At 43.4% G+C, this 20,408-nt stretch overlaps 1 pseudogene; it reads right to left on the bottom strand.

Moving 5' to 3' along the window:
• Positions 1–1,315: 1,315 nt before the first annotated feature.
• LOC108634896 lies at positions 1,316–20,022 on the bottom strand (annotated as a pseudogene).
• Positions 20,023–20,408: the final 386 nt, after the last annotated feature.

Below are 20,408 nucleotides of genomic sequence, written 5' to 3'. Positions count from 1 at the left end.
ATGATCTGCTGGCAACACAAGCAAGGTCAACCCAGGGCTGACCAGGCCCAAACACTCTCATGAGCATCCAAGAACTCCAACATCAGTCATCAACTGTATGCAAGCCCAAAGCAACCCCACCTCAGCAATCCTGTTCGATTCTGGGCAGTTGTGGCCTGACAACCCGTTGAGAAATTTAAGACTCCTGATATACAGCCTGCAGCTGGGTGCTCCTCATTCAAAGTCCAAGAACCAGTGGAGTGGAGTGGAATAACGTGCCTAGAAAGACAGGGAACACAGGGGTGGATTCCGCAGGTGGATCATCCATCCCTTTACACACCTACACCTCCATGAAGCCATGTCTTACCAGTGATGTCAAGGTAATACTCCTTAATGATCACCATGTTCCAGAAGTAGGAGTTTCCCCAAAGGAAAAGATCACCTTGCGTTGGACCTTGGATGGCTCCGCCCCTGCACCTTCTAGGACAGGGATGAGGGTAAAGGTGCAAGCTTCTAGGTGCCTCAGCTTGCCTCCCAGGCAGGCATTAAGTTTCCACAAAACTCTGCACATTCTTACATCACATGAACATAGATAACATGATTGCCCCAACTCCCAAAGTCCCACCCCACATGCCCTCATTCTCCACACTGACCTTCAAGTCGATCTTGTAGTTAAGAAAGTCTTTATCTTGGTTGCTGATCATGACAGAAACTTGAGCGTGGTTCATAATCTGCTTGAGGTCAAGGAGCCATGCAGGCCACATGCTGGGGCCAGAAGAGCCAACAGGGCCAGAAGAGCCAACAGCAACCTAGTCTTGAGTGGAAGAAGCACACTGGAATAGGAATTTCCAAGGATGCTTGGTACTTCCACTTGCCCAGCCACCACTCATGACCTCAGGCCCTGCCATACCATCAGACACACTCGTGGCTCTGGGTTCCTTGTGGTGTTCTGCATCTGAGGTGGTCTGCATCCCCCAAGCAGGGGTTGTTTCTGACCGCTACTCTCCTCCTCCTGACTTGTGTGTGCTGGGTAGTGTAATGTCACTGCTTATCATGTCACCATTTGCAGTCCCTGTGGCACACTGCATCTTCAAGCAAGGGGGTGGTGCGCATGTGTATGTGTGCAAGTATATGTGTGTGTATGTGTCTTCAGCAAGAAAGCCCTAGGTCTCTGACCTGCTCCCTGTCTTCACAGCAGATGGCAGGCATGTGTCTGAATTTGTCTGGCACTCAGAGCAGATGAGAAGAGCAGCCCCTTCCAGTTCCTCTTTGCTGGTGGACCACCTCGTGCCTTGGCATTGCACTAGTGAGAGCAACTACAGGGGCTCTGACTGACGGCATGGGTCTTGGACTCCCGCTCTCTCAGCTGTTTCCTGGGATCATCCACATTTACAACAATAACTGTCTCTGGTGGCTGCTCTGGTGTACTGCCTCTCGTCATTCCTGACCTAGAGGCCTCAGGTGCTGATCCTCCCCAGATGCAGGCCTGAGGGAGACACCCAAAGTCATGGCTGTGACAATCACAGCTGTGGCCCTAAGGGACTCTTCTCAGCTGTGCCTTTGGAGCCTGCCTCTGCCTCGGACCACACTTCATTCAGGGGTCTCCCACGCCTCCCCTGTCCCTTGCGCTGTAGCCTCACCTGTTTTAGCAGGATCTTCAGCACAATCATCTTGAAGGTGCCTTTCCCATTCTTTAATTTGGCTATAAAGCTCACAACTTTTAACAGCACACTAACACAATTTTTCTAATGTGCACTGTGAAGAGTTTGATAAGCTCTTGTTGAGTTTCTTGGTTTCAGTTAGAAAGCCCTGCATTACTCTTAGGGCTCTAGAAGCTTCTGAAACAAAGGAAAGACTACAAGTATTCCAGACTAATTGGATGATGATATAGATTTCTAAATACTTAACAGATTCTGCTTCCCCGCCACCTAAAATTTACCCCTAACTCCTGAAGATCTTCATGATTTTATTGCGGGAATCTGGTAGAACTGAGATTTCTCAGTGCTTCGTAATTCATCAGTAAGCTCTTCTGAGGTGAAAAACACATTGGAGTTAGTTTTTAAGTTAGTCCTAGACATAGCAATCAGGGAAAAAGGAAATAAAAGAATACAGATTGGAAGAAAAAAAAATAGTGTTAGAAGATGACATGACCCTCTACACAGCGAACAATAAGGATGTCAGCAGAAAATTACTTGAGCTAATCAATGAATAGAGTATAGCTGCAGGATACAAAATGAATACTCAGGAATCCCTTTTATTCTGATACACTAGCATGAAAAGCAAGAAAGAGAACTTGAGGAAAGTATCTCATTCACCATCCAGGGAAGAGAATCAAATATTTAGGAATGTGTTCACTTAAAGAAAGCAAGGACCTGGTACAGAAAACCATAAAACCATGGTGAAAGAAATCAAAGATCACACAAATAGATGAAGAAGTGTACCATGTTCTTGGATCAGAAGAATCAATATAGTGACCATGAGTGTGCACCTCGAGGCAATCTATCACTATGTTCGTTCACATTGATATTCTCATATTCAACTGTGAAATCCCTATCAAACACCAACGGTGTTTTTCACTGACCTTGAACAAATAATTCACAATTTTTGTGGAAACATAAAACACCTCCAATGAGGAAATCACTCTTGAGAAACAATGGAAACGGAGGAATCAGACTTCCTGACTTCAGACTATACCACAAAGCTAATCATCAAGATTATAAGGTCCTGAGCCAAAGACAGATATACAGATCCATGGAACAAAATAGGGAGTCCAGGGACGAAGACGCACACCCACGGCCTCCATTGTCTTTGACAGAGGAGGCATCAATATGCAATGGAGCAAAGACAACCTCTTGAACAAGCGCATCTTGGAAAACAGGTTCAACCACATTAAAAGAATGAAATGTTTGCTAATGGCACACACACAAGCAAATGCAAAATGGATTAAAGACCTAAGTGGAAGACCAGAAACTATAATGTTCTTAGAGAAAAACATAGGCGGAACACTCTCTGACAGAAATCACTGCAAGATCTTCTCCTCAGGTGACCCACCTCCCAGAGTAATGGAAATAAACACAGAAGGAAACAACAGTGACCAATTTAAATTTTAAGCTTCTGCACAGTGAAGGAAAGTATAAGCAAGGTGAAAAGACAGGCTTCAGAACTGGAGCAAATTACAACAAATCAAAAACTGCCCAAGAGTTAATCTCCCACATATACAAGCAGCTCATGCAACTCAATACCAGAAAAATAAACAACCCGACCAAAAAAGTGGGTGAAAGAACTAAATAGACATTTCTCTAGAGAAACATATACAGATGGCTACTGAACACAGGACACACGCTCCACGTCACTCATTATCAGAGTGATGACAGTCAATACAACAATGAGATGTCATCTCACACTGATCCCAAGGACCATCTCCCAAAGTCTCAAACAAGAAGCACTGGAGAGGGAGTGAAAAGGTAACCAACTTACACTGTTGCTAGGAATGAAAACTGGTATAGCCACAATAAACCATATGATTTCTTAAAAACCTCGAAATGGAACTGTCTTATGACCAGCAATCACCCAAGCATACACCCCAAGAAAGCAAAACTGAAAGAGACACATGTACGCCACTATTCATCTCACGATTGCCGGGGTCCAGCACATGCAGGATCCAGGCAAACCCTCAGGAGAAATGGCGAATGATATACAGAGAGACAAGGAAAGAATGTTGTAGATAAGAAAACAGAGGAGAGAAAGAGGCAGTTATTCCTTGGCCAGGCAAGAGGGAGCTTCTGTGTTCAAAGGCATCAGCCTGAAAAAGAGAGGGAGGGAAAGGGAGAGAGAAAGAAAGAAAGAGAAAAAAATAAAAACACGGGGTGACCAAGCTTCTTTGGTGAGCAAGGCACATTCTTTTACTTTCAAAAGGGACTTTTATATGTTAAGTTGTACACAGAGGGAAATGACAGATGCAAAGTCATGCAGAGTCAGCCCAAACATTACATCTGTTTTGCCTTTATCAAAACCACGATTTTTTTTCTGCATACCTTTCTGATAAACAATATTGTGTACATTATATTCTGGCCTTGGAGGCTTGTGAACATCTTATGACCCTCTTTAGATAAAGGCTCTTCAACCAGAAAACTTATTTTCCCTTGAAATGTGTTTTCTTTATATTTCTAATCTATGTCAGCCTCAGAAAGTATTAAATTACATTTTTCATGGAGGAAAGGTCCAGTGAGTTACAAGAAAGAAAGAACCAATTAGCTCAAAGGTCTGATGTGGTGAATTTCAAGGCTACACTTGTTCTACTTACATTACAACTATGTTAACTAATGCACTCACAGGTGTCCAATGGATAAAAGATATGGGAACTTAGCAACAAGCTTTGGCCCAACAATGAAATCCTACGCCAGCACTACTCTAATAACTTTTAATTCTTTGAAACGCTCTACGTTTAGGCTTCCCGTGCTTCTCACAGTTGGGAGGCTGTGAACAAACATATGCGTAGCTGCAAGAGTCTGGATAAACCTGTCCAGCAAGCTAGAATGCTAACAGTGGGGGTTTGATTTGAAATATTCCACTCATGTCCAGGAGACTTATTAGCTAAAACCCTAAGCTGACTGACTCCAGAGAAAGGTGGTTGTGGATAGCCCCCTGTATGTCAGGAGAGTTGGTGAAAGGCACAATATAGTAAGACAGATTCTGGTTTGGGGGTAGATGCTCGAGCAGGTCTAGGGAGACCCTCGAGTCCTGAAACCTTGCTTAACAGTTCATTTCCACATGACCTTGTCATGGGTGGGATCTCCCGTGCTGGCTCCCAGCACACGACTATTTACTATAGCTAGGGCATGGAAGCAATCTAGATATCCACTGCAGGGGAATGGATAAGAAAGTGGTGGTATATATACATGGTGGACTATTACTCAGCTGTGGAAAGGAATGCATTTGAGTCAATTCTAGAGAGGTGGGTGAAACAGGAGCCTCCTCTACAGAATGAAGTAAAGTCAAAAAGAGAAATACAGGTCCTGTGTAGGAATGCATATGTATGAAATTTGGAGAGATGGTCATGATGATCCAACATGCAGGGTGGCAAAAGAGATAGAGATGGAAAGAACAGACTGTGGAGAGGGAAATGGTGGGATGATTTGAGTGAATAGCATTGAAACATGTACATTACCATACATAAAAAGATGACTGGTGCAAGTTCAGTGTGTGAGACAGGGCACCCAAAACCAGTACTCTGGGACAACAAAGAGCAATAGTCTGGGGAGTGAGGTGGGAGGAAGGTTCTGGATGCGGGAACACATGTGTACTGGTGACGTACTCTTGCTGATGTAAGGCAAAAACTAACCCAATATGTAAATTTAATGTGTTACTATTAAAATAATTTGAAAAAATGCAAAAATACCTTTATGAAATTTCAGTGTTGGGAGTACAATGGTCCAGCCTATCTTCTGATCCTATGTAACAATGTCTGGTTTGAATGAGGGTAGTGGAGCCATCCCACGTTGAAAGTCAGGAAGGGCAGTGGGAGGTGATACCCCTCACCCAGGGTAAGGATCAGTGGCTGTGCTTTGCGGGAATGGCCGTGAAGAGATACCTCACGTCCAAGGTAAGAGAAACCCAAGTAAGATGGCAGGTGTTGCAAGAAGGCATCAGAGGGCAGACACACTAAACCATACTCACAGAAAACTAGTCATTTTAATCACACTAGGACCACAGCCTTTTCAAACTCAATGAAACCAAGCCATGGCCGCAGGGCAACCCAAGGAAGGCAGGTCATGGTGGAGAAGCCGGACAGAATGTGGTCCACTGGAAAACAGAATGGCAAAGCACTTCGGTATTCTTGCCTTGAGAACCCCATGAACATTATGAAAAGGCAAAATGGTAGGATACTGAAAGAGGTACTCCCCAGGTCAGTAGGTGCCCAATATGTTACTGGAGGTCAGTGGAGAAATAACTCTAGAAAGAATGAAGGGATGGAGCCAAAGCAAAAACAATACCTAGCAATGGATGTGACTAGTGATAGAAGCAAGTTCCGATGCTGTAAAGAGCAAAATTGCATAGGAACCTGGAATGCCAGGTCCATGAATCCAGGCAAATTGGAAGTGGTCAAGCAGGAAATGGCAAGAGTGAAAGTCGACATTCTAGGAATCAGTGAACTAAAATGGACTGGAATGGGTGAATTTAACTCAGATGACCATTATACCTACTACTGCGGGCAGGAATCCCTCAGAAGAAATGGAGTAGCTATCATGGTCAACAAAAAAGTCCGAAATCAAGTATTTGGATGCAATCTCAAAAACGAAAGAATGATCTCTGTTCATCTCTAAGGCAAGCCATTCAATATCACAATAATCCAAGTCTATGCCCCAACCAGTAATGCTGAAGAAGCTGAAGCTGAGGGGTTTTATGAAGACCTACAAGACCTTGTAGCACTAACACACAAAAAACGGTGTCCTTTTAATTATAGGGGACTGGAATGCAAAAGTAGGAAGTCAAGAAACACCTGGAGTAACAGGCAAATTGGCCTTGGAATGCAGAATGAAGCAACACAAAGACTAATAGAGTTTTGCCAAGAAAATGCACTGGTCATAGCAAACATCCTCTTCCAACAACACATGAGAAGACTCTACACATGATCACCAGATGATCAATACAGAAATCACATTGATTATATTCTTTGCAGCCAAAGTTGGAGAAGCTCTATACAGTCACCAGAAACAAGACCGGGAGCTGACTGCGGCTCAGATCATGAACTCCTTATTACCAAATTCAGATTGCAATTGAAGAAAGCAGGGAAAACCGCTAGACCATTCAGGTATGACTTCAATCAAATCCCTTATGATTATACAGTGGAAGTGAGAAATAGATTTAAGGGCCTAGATCTGATAGATAGAGTGCCTGATGAACTATGGAATGAGGTTCATGACATTGTACAAGAGACAAGGATCAAAACCATCCCCATGGAAAAGAAATGCAAAACAGCAAAATGGCTGTCTGAGGAAGGCTTCCAAATAGCTGTGAAAAGAAGAGAAGTCAATAGGCAAGGAGAAATGGAAAGATATAAGCATCTGAATGCAGAGGTCTAAAGAATAGCAAGAAGAGATAAGAAAGCCTTCTTCAGTAATCAATGCAAAGAAAGAGAGGAAACAAACAGAATGGGAAAGACTAGAGATCTCTTCAAGAATATTAGAAATACCAAGGGAATATTTCATGCAAAGATGGGCTCGATAAAGGACAGAAATGGTATTGACCTAACAGAAGCAGAAGATATTAAGAAGAGATGGTAAGAATACATAGAAGAACTGTACAAAAAGGATCTTCACAAGGAAAATCACGATGGTGTGATCACTCATGTAGAGCCAGACATCCTGGAATGTGAAGTCAAGTGGGCCTTTGAAAGCATCACTGCCAAGAAAGCTAGTGGAGGTGATGGAATTTCAGTAGAGCTATTTCAAATCCCGAAAGATGATGCTGTGAAAGTGCTGCACTCACTATGCCAGCAAATTTGGAAAACTCAGAGTGGCTACAGGACTGGAAAAGGTCAGTTTTCATTCCAATTCCAAAGAAAGGCAATGCCAAAGAATCCTCAAACTACCGCACAACTGCACTCATCTCACACGCTAGTAAAGTAATGCTCAAAATTCTCCAAGCCAGGCTTCAGCAATATGTAAACCGTGAACTTCTTGATGTTCAAGCTGGTTTTAGAAAAGGAAAAGGAACCAGAGATCAAATTGCTGATATGCATTGGATCATGGAAAAAGCAAGAGAGTTCCAGGAAAAAACATCTATCCCACAGACGGAGGAGCCTGGTAGGCCGCAGTCCATGCGGATTCGAAGAGTAGGACACAACTGAATGACTTCACTTTCACTTTTCACTCTCATGCATTGGTAAAGGAAATGGCAACCCACTCCAGTGTTCTGGCCTGGGGAATCCCAGAAACGAGGGAGCCTGGTGGGCTGCTGTCCATGAGACTGCAGACTCGGACACGAATGAAGCGGCTTAGCAGCAGTAGCAGCACACAAGAAGAGTACACAAGCGAAATAATTTGCTCACAATAACAGAACTGAGATCATTTTAAAAAAACGCTGGCATGGTGGATTAATGGGTATGGTAACCAGCCTTCAAGTGAACCGAATCTCCTGATATTCCCACCCCTATGTAGTTCTCTCTCAATCTATCACAGGGTTGATCTGGGAGACTAAGCAAATACAAAAGTGAAGGTGTGTAACATCTGAAAAAAGACTCTTCACTTTATCATGGGTGCCAAGTGCTTTCCTGAATCGCTCATTCTGAGAAAAGACAGCAGCCTCCACAAGAGAAGCCCCTTGCAGAGGCCCACAGAAGGAGGAACTGAGGCTTCATGAGTTCAGCCAAGTTAGAGAGCTTAGATTCAACAAGCTAAGTCTTCAGAGGTTGCCAAGCCAGACAAAAGCTTGACTGCTACCTCAGGAGAGATCCTGGGCCAAGAGATAACAAGTGTTAAGTTGTTTCAAATTATTCACTTTTGAGATCATATGTACAACACAAACATTTCAAGTTATAATACCATTTACATCATACTTACACATGGAATTCTCCTATAAATAGAGCAAAAATTACACACACACACACACACACACACACACACACACACGCAAAACAAACCAAAGCACCGAAAAACAGGAGTTGCCTGGCAGTCCAGTGGTTTGCTTAGGACTCAGCCCTCTCACTGCCAGGATCCTCTGTTCAATCCTTGGTTGGGTAACTAATAGCCTATGAAGCCACATGTTGTGACCAAAACAAAACAAGCTGCAAAGTTCAAAGCTGTACCAGCAAGATAAGTATACAAAACAGCTGTAGGCACAAGTTGCTGGGCATAGAGCTACCTATGATCTTGTTTACTCGCATGAAATCAACTCAGATGGTGCCTCGCCCCCATCCAGTGGAGTTCACTTACTTAATGAAATAAAGCCCTTGGGTACAGAAATGAGCAAGTAATCCCACGTGAACATGTTAAATCACAACACATTTTCTCTGAATGAACCACTTGATTCATTTATTCATTTGGCCATGATGCTTGGCTTGTGGGGTCCCAGTTCCCTGACCAGAGATTGAATCCAGACCACTGCAGTGAAAGCCCAGAATACTAATCACCAGGCCCCCAGGGAACCCCTACACCTGCATTGCTTTCTTTTCGTAGCTAAAACCTTAGGATATGTGCATTGCCCCATTTTAGCCTCACCAAGTGGTAGGAGTCAGCTCTACACAGCTTAAGACCCATGGTGCTCTTACTTTTTTTCTTTCAAGAAGGCAGGAGAAAGCAAGTCACCCTGCCTGTTTTTAAGGTTGCCACTCAGAAAGTTGCAAACCTGAAACCATGATTGCCCTGAAGTCAGCACCAGCAATCAGGGTCAGGTAATCCCCTATCAGGAATACTCTCTCTCAACAGCAACGTGTCAGCCCACGAATGAACAGAGAAAAACGGAAAGTAAGAAAGCCACACTTTGTCCCTTATTGTAAAGATGTCTTTCACATTACCTCAGGGGCCCACTGAAAACCTGAGCGCTTGAGACCTCCAGGTAGCAAACGGTCACACCCTGGGGATGAGCAGAGGGAAAGGTCAGGGTGAGTCACCTGTTCCGGAACATTCTATCCCCCCAGGCCCTACCTGGTCCTACCCTATGGATGCTCACCAGGCATCTCACACTCAACCAGAGCAAGTGATTGAACTCCTTTTTCCCTGAGCTTCTTCCTCCCCCCTCCCTTCTCTCAGTAACAAAAAAACAAATACCTCATCTGCCAATTTCCCGAACCAAAGGCTTGAATCTCTGGGACCCCAGGGACGGGGCAGCCCTGGAGTCCGAGGAGAGGCAGAGGAAACAGGAAAACGACCAAAACAACAGGGCAGTGAAGAATCCACTAGATGGATTTTTTTTTTTTCCCAGCGCCCGCCTGACTGTGCCTAGGTGCAGAACCGGTTTGGGCCGTGAAGATTTGTGTATGTGTGTTTAAATACATTAGGTTCCACAAGAAGGCTGAGGGTGGTCCCGGGGGCCAGGGGCCTAAGACGCCCTTTCCAGGAGCTGGCTTGTCCCACCCCAGGGGCAGGAAAGCTGCTGGAGGGCAGAGCCCGCCCAGACTAGAGAGGGGAGAGGGCGAAAGGAGCCTGAGGCCTGTGGGTCCTGCCACACACGCTCCCTCCTGAGGGCCGGCGGGCCCTCACCAGCCGCCCCCGCCGAGCAATTCTTGATGCGAGTGGGGCCCCGAGAAACCCTCCCTTTAGCCTCCCTCAGGCACCGCTTTGGCTGAACCACTCTCCAGTCCTTACCTGTCCCAGTTGGCGGAGGAGTCAGAACTGCCTGCGGCTCACCTGCCCTAAACAGTTCCTGGATTAAGTGTGAGGAGGCGAGCCTGAGCGGACGAGGTCTCCTCAGGTCTGGGGCGTCTCCTCAGGTCTGGGGCGCCGCCTCAGCTCCCCCTACCGGCGTATGGGCTGCCTCCGATGGCTGGCTACCAGGTGTCGGCGCCTGCAATCTGATTGGCCGCGAGGCCGAGATGGGTGCATGTGCGGGCGTTGAACCCTCCCCCCACCCACCACCCTGTAAAGGCACCTGCTGTGGGCGTGGTCAGGCTAAATCTGAATCTGAAGAGTCTTGGGTCAAGATTGCTCAGCTCACCAAAGGCGAAGAAAAACCAGATAGTACAGTCCTCAGGGCACAGGGCTGAGAACGGCCTCCGAGTCTACCAGGGGAGTCCAGTGATGGTGTCCAGCACTCACAGCCCTCAGGGGTGACCTCCCTTAAGCAAGTTCTTTGCTTAAGGAACTTGACCATACAGTGGATCTTGAAGCCCCTTCTCTTGGAATTACATTTCAATCAAGGCAGGGAAGCCTGCCCCTGTTTTTTCACTGTCTATTGTGAGCTGAGAATGAGCTTTACTTTTTCTTCTTTTTCTTTTTCTTTTTTTTTAAATTTTAGAGCTTTAGACTTTCAATGGCTGAGGAAAACCGAAAAGAATTTTATTTTCTGACATGAAAATTGTGTGAAATTCAGTTTTCGGAGTCCTTAAAGTTGGAACACGGACTTGCCAGTTTCTTTGGTTATTATCTATGGCTGAAAACTTAATTAATCACCAATGATCATATTCACAAAGCCTAAAATATTTCTTTTTTGGCCCTTCACAGAGTCTTTTTTAAAGGCCCTGTTCTGCTGGAGTCTCCTAGTAGTCATATGGGAGAATAAAGTTTTGGTTTTGTTACAATATTTTCTTCTCTATTATATTCATTTTTCATTCTTTACTAATTTCATTCCTTCACATCGCTATAAGTTTGTTCTGTTGCTCATCATTACGACTTTTTGAGATAACTATTTGTAGCTCTCATTTCTCTTATATCTAATGCTATACATTTACCTTAATTTGCTGTTGTTGTTCAGCCCCTCAGTCACGTTGGACTCTTTGCAACACCATGGACTGCATGCAGCACACCAGGCTTCCCTGTCCTTCAGTGGCTCCTCGAGTTTGCTCAAACTCATGCCCATTGAGTTGGTGATACAATCCATACATCTCATTCTTCGCTGCCCACTTCTTCTCCTGCCCTCAGTCTTTCCCAGCATCAAGGTCTTTTCCAATTACTTGGCTTTTCACATCAGGTGGCCAAACTATTGGATTGTCAGATTCAGCATCATTCCTTCCGGTGAATATTCAGAGTTGATTTCCCTTAGGATTGACTGGTTGGATCTTGCTGTCCAAGGGACTCTCAAGAGTCTTCTCCAACACCACAGTTCAAAAGCATCAATTCTTCAGCACTCCACCTTCTTTATAGTCCAGCTGTCACATCCATACATGACTGCCGGAAAAACCATAGCTGTGACTAGATGGACTTTGTCAGCAAAGAAATGTCTCTGCTTTTTAATATGCTGTCTAGGTTTGTCATAGCTTTTCTTCCAAGGGCCACATAGCTTTTAAGCTCATGGCTGCATTCACCATCCACAATCCTTTTGGACCCAAGAAAATAAAGTCTGTTCCTGTTTCCATTGTTTCTCCGTACAAATTTAACTGTGTCCCACAATTTTTGCGAATAGACTGTTCATTATCATTCACTTCCAAGTATATCCTAATATTCTCTTCTAAAGACAAGACTATATATTGCATGGGCTTCCCTGGTCACTCAACTGGTAAATCATTTTCCAGCCAATGCAGGAGACACAAGAGGCCTGGGTTCGAACCTGGGTCAGGAGGATCCCCTGGAGAAAATAATGGCAATCTGCTCCAGGATTCTTGCAGGAAAATTCCATAGAGACATATGTTATGTGTTAATATAGATATTTCTATTTTCCAAGTGAATGGCATTTTAAAAGATGCTTCTTGGTCAATTTCTCATTATTGCATTATAGTCAGATGACACAGTCTAAATAGTATTGATCGTTTGTATTTGAAGATTTCCATTCACTTAAGCATACACCGTACTTCAGATTTCCATCTCAGTGAAGTCAAAATGAAGTGGGTGTTATGTAGAGAAAACACATGCAATGTCTGAAATGTATATATGTGAAATGACTTCCTTTATGCTTCACAATTATTCCAGCATCTTTCAGTAGGGTACCTTTAACTAACTTCCAGGGTTTTCTCAGATTTTACCAGTTTTTCCACAAATGTTCTTTCCTAGTGTCATATTCTCATATAGGATACTGAACTGCATGAGAATATATAGCTAAAAGCTACAGATACCTCCCTTAGCTTACTCTGGTCTATAGCAGTTTCTTAAACTTTCCTTGTTTTTCATGACTTTTGACAGTTTTCAGGAGTCCTTCAGGGACAGGTATTTTGCAGAATGACTCTCTATATGGGTTTGGTATGTTTTCTCCTGATTGCCCTGGGGTTTGTATAATTTTAGAACTATACTTCCAAGGCAAAATATCTTTCTCATCACTTCCCATCAAGGATTCATACTATCAATATGACTTACCACTAGTTCCTCTGCTCTAGAGTTGTCTCCTTCCTACTGACATATTCTGTTCTTGGAAACAAGCCACTAAAAGCAGCGTACATTTAGGGAGGGGCATGGAATCTCATCTTGAGGAAAAGATCTAAGAGATACACAAATTACTGAGTATACAAGTTAATTGAAACTCCTTTGTAAGGAAGATCTGGTTCTAGCTTCTAGCCATATCTTTTAATTTTAAATTAATTAAAGTAAAGATTTAATAGGTTTCCCAGTTGGTGCTAGTGGTAAAGTACCTGCCTGCCAATACATTAGATGTAAAAGATGTGGGTTCAGAGGAGCCTGGTGCGCTACACTGATGGGGTCACAAAGAGTTGGACAGACTGAAGCCCCTGAGCACACACAAAGATTTAATAACTCAGTCACACTGACTACATTTTAACATTTGCAAAGTGGCGTATTAGACAAGGACATAGAAAATATTTTTTATGGAGAATTCCTTAGTGAACGGGTTGTTAGAGATTTGTGTTTCTACTCCAGGAGGCAGAGAGACAATCCCTGGTTGAAAATCTAAGATCCCTTAATCCTCACAGCAAGGCAAAAAAAAAAAAAAAAGGAGAGAAAACCTCCTAGATGAACACTCCATCTGAATATTCAGATAAAGGATATAAACAGAACACCTCACCGAAAAGAAACATAAGCATTTATACATGTGAAAAGCTGATCATCCTTATCAGGGAATACATGTAACAATTATTAAAAAAAAAAATTTCTATTGCTGCAGAAATGTCTGTGAATAGCACTGACTTAGGTCATTGTTTTGCCGAGCTTTCTTCTTCTCAAATGTAATGCATATTAACACATGAAATTGATTTAACTCTGTCTCAAAAATGTGCTGTTTTTGATATTCAGTTCAAATAATGTTTTTCCCATAACAATTTCTCTTAGGAGAAATAAATTATTTAGGTTTAGAAGCAGGAGTAGGAGGAGCTAAACCACAGCATTAAAGATGCTTGTGAAGTATAGAGGTGCCACGTTTGCACTTTGGGTTCCTGGCAATCTTTACTCTACCCTCAGCCTGTTTGCAGTTATATTGCTTCATTTTCAAACTTTGGGAGTTCTGTCGTCGTCAATTATTTTTGTGGGTGTTTGTTTGGTCATGCCATAGAACATGTGGGATCTTAGTTCCACAACCCGGTGTTGAACCGTGGCCATTGGCAGTGAAAGCGTAAAGTCCTAACTGCTGAACTAACAGGGATTCTCATATATTTTTCTTTGTTTCTTTCAAATATTTATTCATTTACTTGGCTGTGCTTGGTCTTAGTTCCAGCACAAGGGCTCTTCAATCTTCATTGTAGTATGTGGGAGCAGGAATTTTAATTGTCACATGTGGCATTTTTAGTTGCAGTATGTGGGATTTAATACCCTGACTGGGGGATGAACTTGGACGCCCTAATTTGGGAGCACTGAGTATTTCCACTGGACTACTGGGATCTCCTTCCCATGATCAAACCCAGGTCTCACATATTGCAAGTGTATTCCTTACTGTTTGAGCACCATGGCTTTGATTATAAGAACTTTGGTCAGCAGAGTGATGCCTTAGTTGTTGTTTTGTTTTTGTTTTTGTTTTTTTTAATACTGTCTATGTTTGTCATAGCTTTTCTTCCAAGGAGCTAGCTGCCTTTAATTTTGTGGCTACATTCACCATCCACAGTGATTTTGGAGTCCAAGAAAATAAAACCTGCTGTTATTTTCACGTTTTCACCGTTAGTTTGCCATAAAGTGATGGGACCAGATGTCACAATCTTCAATTTTTGAATGTTGAGTTTTAAGCCAGCCTTTTCACTCTCCTTTTTTTCCATCGTCAAGAAGCTCTTCATTTTCTGCCATTAGGGTGGCATCATCTGCATATCTGAGGTTGTCGCTATTTCTCCCAGCAATCTTGATTCCAGATTGTGCTTCATCCAGCCCAGTGTTTTTCATGATGTACTCTGCATTTAAGTTAAATAAGCAGGGCAACAGTATATAAGCCTGTTGCACTTCTTTCCGGATTTGGAACCAGTCACTTGTTCCATGTCCAGCTCTAACTGTTGCTTCTTGACCTGCATACAGATTTCTCAGGAGGTAGGCCAGATGGTCTGGCATCCCATCTCTTTAAGAATTTTCCACACAGTGCTGTGGTCCATACAGTTAAAGGTCTCATCACTTCATGGCAAATAGATGAAGAAACCATGGAAACAGTGACAGACTTTATTTTCTTGAGCTCCAAAATCACTGCAGATGGTGACTTCAGCCATGAAATTAAAAGATGCTAGCTGTACAAACCTAGAAAGCACATGAAAAAGCAGAGACATTACTTGGCCAACAAAGGTCCAGGTAGTCAAGGCTATGGTTCTCCCACTAGTCATGTATGTGTGTAAGATTTGGAGTATAAAGGCGGTGTAGCATGAAAGAGCCAATGCTTTTGAACTGTGGTGTTGGTGAAGACTCTTGAGAGTCACTTTGACTGGCAGTGAGATCAAGCCAGTCAGTCCTACAGGAAATCACCACTGAATATGCACTGTAAGGAATGATACTGAAAGTGAATCTCCAATACTTTGACCACCTTATGGGAAGAGCTGACTCATTGGAATACACCCTAATACTGGAAAAGATTGACGGCAGGAGGAGAAGGGGATGACAGAGAATGAGATGGTTGGATGGCATCAGGACTCAATGGAGTTGAGCTTGAGCAAAGTCCAGGAGATGGTGAAGGACAGAGAAGCCTGGTGTTCCACAGTCCATGGGATCGCAAAAAGTGAACATGACTACCCAACAATAAATTATTGTTTGTCTTACTTGATGTTTTTCTTGATTCTGCAGTTTTTCACTGCTAATTAAATTTGTTCTTTGAAACTCATGGAAGGTCTGGGACCTACAGATTTTCTACAAATAAGAGACAGGGTACATTGGTGGGGGGTGAGCGGGGAGTGGTCTGTCACTGTGAAAACCCTGAAGGGTCCTGCTCAGTTATATGCTGAAACAGACTGACAGTGCCAAGTGTTTGGTTGGAATGGAAATGTCCATACCGTTAGTGGAAATACACATTGCTTCAATCAGTTTGGAAAAAGCATTTGACTGTACCTGCATATTAGAATGTCTCAGTCAGTAACATCTGCCTACAATGGAGGAGATCCAGGTTTGAATCCTGGGTCAAGAAAATCCTCTGGAGAAGGAAATGCTAACCCATATCTTATTCTTGCCTGGGAAATGCTAACCCATATCGTATTCTTGCCTGGGAAATGCTATGGACAGTGGAACCTGGTGGGCTAGAGTCTATGGGTTTGTAAGAGTTAAATACCACCTAGCAACTAAACAACTACCACATGCGTTATCAGAAAATCTCAAGTCTGGACATACAGATATAGCTATCCTAGAGAAATTACTGTGAAAGAAGCACACAGGTTCATAGGCAGCTTATTCAAAAAGCCAAAATAAGAGCCTCAAATTTCAGGCACAGTAAAATCGACATAGAAGTCTATGCCCATTCATCCAAGGGAATTCTACCCAGCAAGGAAAGCGAATGTTCCACAGCTACATAAAATAAGGATACAAAGGCATCTCACTTATTTAAACGAATACCAAGACCAGGGGAACAGAAAGTCTAATGTGTGATTCTATTTATTTAAAATTTGAAACCAAGAAAAGTGAATCCCTGGTGCTAGAGTTCAGAGAAGTGGTTCGCTTGAGGAGCAGAGTGGCCAGGAAGGAACATGGAGATTTCAAAGCTACTTGATAGTAGAGAGATGAAACAAGTGCAATCTCATTTACAGTAAAACTAGCCTTTATTTTCTTGGGCTCCAAAATAACTGTGGATGGTTACTGATGCCATGAAATTAAAAGATGCTCACTCTTGGAATAAAAGCTATGACAAACCTATACAATGTTTTAAAAGACAGAACACATTACTTTGCCAAACAAATGTCCATAAAGTCAAAGCTATGTTTTTCCCAGTATTAGACGCAGATGGAAGAGCTCCATCATAAAGAAGGCTGAGTGCTGAAGAACTGATCTTTTCAAACTGTGGTACTGGAGAATGGAGAAGACTCTTGAGAGTCCCTTGGGCTGCAAGGAGATCCAACCAGTCAATCCTAAGGAAAATCAACCCTGAATATTCCGTGGAAGAACTGACGCTGAAGCTCCAATACTTTTGGCCTACTGATGGGAAGAGTCAACTCATTGGGGAAACAAACAAACAACAAACAAACAAAAAACCTGATCCTGGGAAATATTGAAGGTAGGAGCAGAAGGCATGACAGAGGATGGGATGGTTGGATGGTATCAGCAACTCAATGGAATGTGTTTGAGCAAGCTTCAGGAGATGGTGATGGACAGGGAAGCCTGGCATACTGAAGTTCATAGGGTCACAGGAAGTCAGACACGACTGAGCAACTGAACAACAAAAGCCAGGCAGGGCCTTTATGTACAGCTGGCTGAACCTCAATAGGGCTTTTTTTGAATTTCTGGAGGAGGGTAGAACATAATTTTTTAGCCAGATCCCTTGCTGCAACACGTCTGGAATATTTTGTGTTCACAGACAATTTTCTTTGCAATTTTTCTGGGTGGTGCTTGGGAGTCAGTGTTCCTCACAATGGTGGATGCTGTCTCTCTCAGTCCCAGCTGAACTGAACTTTGGATCATGACCTCTGTTTCAGGAGACAACCCTTGCAATTGCTCTGGCCTTTTGAATGATTGATGATTCTTGGTTTGGTTATCTGTCTTTTCCTTCAGGTTCAAATACTGTAGCCAGCACTTGGAACATGGAAAGACCCTCCTGTTCCAGTGCCTCCAAGCGTGATTTACAAAGGATGTCACCAGTTAGAAATTTCGAGGCAAAACAGACAAAGCAAATTGTTCATGTTTCCATACCATGTTCTAAAATACGCCTCTGCATTGCCAAAGGTTGGCAATCTGTCATTGCAAACACGGCACACATAGGGCATTTTGCCAGGTGTGTGACTGTTCTTCATGTGCTGTAAGAGAACCTGATCTGTTTTGAAGGACAATTCACAGATATTACAGACCGTGGAGGGCTCCCAGGAAGCGTGGACACTTTCAAGGTGACACTGCAGCTGGAACGAGGTGGGAAACTGGCCGGTGGCAGTGCTGGCAGGTAGTGTGGGTTTCCCAGCTGTTCTCCCTTCTGCCTCTCAAGCTCCAGATGGTTGCTCAAGTGGTGCTGGGAGCCAGCCCGGGAGATCCCAGCCATGACAAGATCATGCAAAACTCGAGGACTCCCTGGGCCATCCCATCCATGACAAGGTCATGCGGAAGAGTCCTGATAAGCAAGGCCTCAGGACTCGACGGACCCCCTGGACCTGCTGGAGCATCTACCCAAAACCAGAATCTGTCTGTCTTACTATTTTATGCCTTTCACCAACTCTTAGCATTAACAGGGGCTGTACCCAACCACCTTTCTCTGGAAAGAGTTACCTTAGAGCTCTAGTTGATAAATCTCCTGGGCAGGAAAAGAGTGTTTTCAACCCCCCTGTTTGCATTCTAGCTTACCTGGCAGATTGATCCAGACTCTCGTAACATTGTTGAGCCAATGCTTGCTGCCAAGTTCTCACATCCCTTATCAATTGTGTTCCTGGGAGTGCATATAGTTAAGATATAGAAATACCAAGCAGTAGCTTTAGCATTAGCAAACATTAGACTTTGAGTTAATAAGTTCTTTCTTTGTTGTAACCACTGACTCTTTGCTCCATAAAAATGTAACTCTGTACTTTAAGGGTAACACAGACTAGGAATTTACAAAGAAACACTTTAAGGAACAATTATTGTTCTGGATGGCCAATCTTTATCAAAAAGAGGTCATAAAATATCAACAGGCCTCCAGGCCAGAAGATAATGTACAAAAAGTAAGACTCTTGCAGGAAGGAACCTGATATCCGTAAAAGTTATTACTGATGGAATGTTGAGTTGACTCTGCATTTTCCACCTTGCTGTATGTATAACTCAAGGATAAAAGCCTCGAGGAAACGGAGTAAACAGGCCTCGCCCACTGAAGCTTGGTCACCACGTGTAATTCTTTCCTTATTTCTTTCTTTATCTTTGTCCATTTGCTGACGTCGTCCATCCTGAGGATATCCCTGCATTCTCCTGAGGCTTGACCTTGTCAACGTTTGGTCATAAACGACATGTTTTAGAACTCTCAAAGCAGCTGAGGCATTTAAAGGCTGTGTGAGTCTTCTGTTCTGGCTGCCATCTCTTGTATGCTGCCATAGTAAAAGTCATAGTAGCATGATCAGATTTCCTATCATGGGGTCAACAGTCTTGCTCTGACTTGCAAGAGTCAAAAAGTCCATTTTCTCCAGCCCTTACAAAATTACATGTTCTTTCTGGATCCATAAGATGGAAGCATGCCTGGTCATTGGCATGAGTCTGTGAAAATGATGCCCCTCCATGAACATGGCTCGGTGAGGTCGAGGAATCTTCCAAGGTCATAATCGTGTTTTTTTGTAGGAGAGATACCTAGAGGGGCCATGATGGAGGGATGTCTGCCTGGGATTCCATCACCGAGTCTGGGTCTTTTGGAATTCCCCCTTTTAAATTTCACACCTGAAGTGGGACCTCGCTTTGAATTAAGAGGGCTTTCATCCTTGCCTCCTAATGAGAGAACAGCTCCAGAGAGACAGTGAAGCCTCGGAGAGAGCAATCCTGTATTGTGAAGGACAGTTTCCGGAGAGTTCATTTTATAATCAGGTTTAGGCGAAGGCCCAGAAATAATAGAACTGCCTTTTCCTCCCCATACAGACTCAGAAGCTGGTGAAATGGCAGCTGGATCTGTTGCTGAGGTCATGAGATTTGCAGGTTGCAACGTGCAGGAGGGATCTGGACTCACATGGCCCTTCTTTCTTCTTGAAGATGAGTCCCTGGTCACTCTGTTCAAAGGTTAGAAATGACTGGCTTTGAAGTTGAAATCACTCCAACATAGAGGGTTTCAGCATCCTCACTGACATGCTCCACTCCAACAAAGATGACTTCAGCATCGTCATCGTCCTCATCTCTGGATTTGGACATGGTCGTCTTTTTTCTCGGGTTGTGGTGGTGCTTGTGCTTCCTCACATGGGAAGAGATGGGCCATTTGCAATCACTTTTGGTTTCAAGTGGCGCCTTCTAGTTTTTTTTCCACCTAAAAGCAATCATCAGAAAAAGGTCATCCCCTCTTAATTCAGTGTCACTCTCTGTGGTTTAGTTAACCCTCAGATGTTCACCAAGAATATTAAATGGAAAACTCCAGAAATATGTAACTCGTACATTTTTAAACTGCAGGTAATTCTGAGGAGTGTAATTGGAATCTCACACCACTCTGCTTCCTCCTGCCAAAGAATGTGAACCATTCCTTACTCCTGCACATCCCATCAGTTTGTCACTCAGTTACCACAATGACTGTTGAGATGTCACAGGGCTTAAGACCAAGTCACTCTTATTGTACTCAATAATGTCCCCAAACCATAAGTGGAGTGATGC

Source organism: Capra hircus, unplaced genomic scaffold (assembly GCF_001704415.2).
Source record: "Capra hircus breed San Clemente unplaced genomic scaffold, ASM170441v1, whole genome shotgun sequence".
NCBI lineage: Eukaryota > Metazoa > Chordata > Mammalia > Artiodactyla > Bovidae > Capra > Capra hircus.
The sequence above is the reverse complement of the archived record's forward strand: the minus strand, read 5'-3'. Positions and strand labels throughout refer to the sequence as shown.